Source organism: Cynoglossus semilaevis, chromosome W (assembly GCF_000523025.1).
Source record: "Cynoglossus semilaevis isolate Cse_v1.0 chromosome W, Cse_v1.0, whole genome shotgun sequence".
Taxonomy (NCBI): Eukaryota; Metazoa; Chordata; class Actinopteri; order Pleuronectiformes; family Cynoglossidae; genus Cynoglossus; species Cynoglossus semilaevis.
The window spans coordinates 6173623-6177315 of NC_024327.1; positions in this window are offsets into that span (position 1 = coordinate 6173623).

Here is a 3693-nt window from a genome sequence, read left to right on the forward strand (position 1 = left end):
CGCAAAGTCTTTATAAGCAAATGCAATGACAAAAGGAATCGCTCCAGTCTGACTTGCCGCCGCCATGGTCACTGTGATATGAAACCTAAACTTGAGGCAGCACGCATGCGTTACAAACCTTAGCGCGCGATATCAAGGGAGGAAACTACTTCTGCCTGCGATTTTTCTATAACGCTGGGAAACGCATCGGAAAAAGTGAAATTAGTTAAATGATAAAATAGATAATTCCTTGATTATGGACTTTATTCACGACTTGCGAGTCATAACACCGAAGTCCGAGTCAAGTCTCGAGTCTTAGAGGGCAAGTCTCAAGTCAAGTCACAAGTCTTTGTTTGTGCGACTTAAGTGCGACTCGAGTCCGAGTCTCAGACTCGAGTCCCCATGTCTGCATTGTGGTGTGTTTTTCTTTATGTTTTCACATGGTTTAATTGCTTATGGCATTTTGGTGGCGCTTTAGCCCTATTGTGGGCGTTGTAAAGAAGGCTGCGGTTCTCCGACACTAAATACTGAAGGCATCATGGTTTGCTTCCGCTGACAAAGTCTACCAAGTACACAAAATGCCATAAGCAATTAAAACCATGCGAAAAGCTAAGAAATAAATACACACCACACCACAGCTCTCTTTCACGTGACATATGAAACGAATCTGCGAAAACGAAGCAAAAGATTAGTTCACAGCGAAAGATTAGTTCACAGTGAAAGATTACTTTGCAGAGTAATTAGTTCGTAGTGAAAAATTAGTTCACAGAGAATGATTAGTTCGCAGAGAGTGATTTGTGAGTTCAATATGAACAAATATTTCATGACTCGGGAGTCACGAGTCACGAATCTTTCATATGACTCGGGAATCACGAGTCATATGAATTAATTCATTCATTTTGAACGAATCACTCGCGAACGACACATCACTAATTTACAAGAACGACTCTGCTGAAACGAATATGCGAAAACAAATCTGTGACAACGATTTTTTGAACGACTCTGTGGGAATAAATCTGAGATTAGTTCACAGTGAAAGATTAATTCGCAGAGAGTAATTCGTTCGTAGTGAAAGATTAGTTCACAATGAAAGATTAGTTCGCAGGTAAAGATTAGTTCGTAGAGAGTGATTTGTTCGTATTGAAAGATTAGTTCACAGTGAACGATTAGTTAGTTCTAGTTCATTAGATTTGTGAGTTCAATATGAACAAATCTTTCATATGACTCGGGAGTCACGAGTCTTATAAAAGATTCGTTCATACTGAACGAGTCACTCGCGAACGACACATCACTAGTGCTTCATTAAATTGGAGCTGCTTACACCAGACGTGGACAAGCTCTTTGCTCTGGGGCATAATGTACACTGAACATGTACATTTTTACCTTTTACCTCGACGAGGTTAAAGTAGTGTCTGTATTTCCACCTCGAAAACGCCGTCTTCCCCTTTGACTCCGGACCCGCCATCTCTGAAAGTTTGTGTGCGTGTGCTGCTCGACCTGTGTGGTGGATTTGTGTGTAAACACCCGCCATAGGGGAAAAACACACACATTTGCAGCTCCTGTGTCTGTGTAAGCAAAGTCGGATGACAGCTTCAATGAGTAACTTCAGTAACGCGCAGTAACGGCGAGTTGGTGACGGTAACGGCGTTATAACGATAGATAAAGTAATTAGTTAGATTAACCGTTACTGAAAAAAGTAAAAAGTAGGAATAACGGTGTTACTGAGTGTAAACCATGGTATAGTGTTGCTTAGCATAGCATAGCATACCTAAATAATCTCAGTATAGCGTAACTGAGTATAGATGTGGCATGTCTTAGTGTAGTGTATATTGTACTATCTTCATATTGTCTTTTTGTCATATCCTTCCTCTCCCTGCCAGTCATCTCCATCTCTGTGATCTTTGGTCAAATAGTCCCCTGTATTACTCAACAAAATACTTAATTCTCCTCAATGTTGCCATTTAAAATATGTCTCAAAACTGCTCCACCTGTCCATGTGCATCCTGGTCATGTTCTGAATATTTTTTAACTCTGCCAACCTCCTGCTCAACCTTCTGCCTTCTCTCCTCAACACGGCAAATGCACTGGAGGACATCTTTCCATCAACCTTCTCCTTGTTCCTCCATTTGCCTGTGAGCCTCGATCTCCTCTCTCCTTTTGCTGGGTGAACAGCGCCCTCTTCCTGCTGCACGGTGCGAAAGCTGCACAGCTAACAAGTGATCTCAATTTGCAGTCTGACAGCAAACACAGGCATAGTGCGGTCAGCTGCAGTCCTGTTTGTTTACTGTACAGCCACTGTTTGGTTGAGTCAAAATAAATAATACACATGGCTTCACCAACACTGGAATGACACAGTGGGTGTTTCTATTGGTGGAGAATCTTTGTTTGAAGCAGCCTTTGCCAATCAGTGCTCAGAAGTTGCGCGACAACACCGCATGGCTGTAAAGGGTTAAGGTGCTGACCATTGATGTGTATGTAAAAAAACTGTATTTAAGCTTTGAGTGCTGAGGAGTTCCTCAGTGCAGTTCTGAATGTAACCACTGTTCTGCACTCCTTGCTTGCAAGTAAAACTTTTAAAATTTGAGATCTCGTATTTGATTCTTTATTTGATCAGACCTTTATTTGATCTTTATTTGAATTAGTTTTGTGTGTTAGGAAACTGGTATGAACTAACAGCATTTTTTACAGTCCTATCTAACAGAGAAAGTTTCCTGACGAGTGAGGAGGTGAGGCTGTTTCCTGACACTGACAACCAACATCCTTCACTGTCACCATGGTCATTCACATCCACAATCACTGTAGTCTGGCTAATGGCCTGTCTGTGGTACCAACATAGTTTTAATGAGGCTTTTTAATTCAAATATTTTATGGCCTGTGTGAAGGTTGGATATTTACCTTTTACTGGAGGATGTTTTTATTATTGTTATGGGTAAATTAAGATGATTTAAACTTTTTTCTATGTTTTATTTTGGTAATTTTTGCTAATATTGCTGTTGCTACTACTACTACTACTCCTTTTACCTCTATTTTTATAATATAGAGGTATTTGTTCATTTTTAATGCTACAAATAATTACCGTATATGTATATATAATGTTTTCCTAACTTAACCACCCTTAAGAAACATGTTGATATCTAAATGCTTTTTTTTGTTTGTTTGTTAGATATTCAGCCAAAGCTATAGCAACATCAGGTTTACTGCACATATGAAGATTGCATGTACTGGCCTCTAGTGGTCAACAGGTAGAACGAAAAATGACACCAATAGCTGAAACTGAAAACTTGCTGTGTAAATAAAAGATAAAAGCATTTGCTAACAATATATCACGGAAAATAGCAAAAAAGACAAAGAACTAGACCTGGAAACTAGATTTAGGTTTCTACAAGAAGTGAATTATTATTATTGAATTATTATTTTTGCTTTGATTAAACATTGACTAACACCAAACATTTTTAGTTACCAACTTTCTTTCAAGATTCTTTCGAGAATTTTTTTTGAAAAATCTGTTCTCTGCAGCTAAATTCAGTGCTTTAAGTTAAAGGAGCAATTTCACGATGAAATTCTATTCAAAAACTCGTTTCCATGAGTCCGTCAAAGCAGCAGGGCTGGTTATGGATCAGTGCACAGCTCTGTAGTTTGAAATAAACTCCAGCGGTGGTTTAAGACAAAGTTAAACTGTTTCTGGTGTGAGCTATATTTCCTCTGTTGTCACTG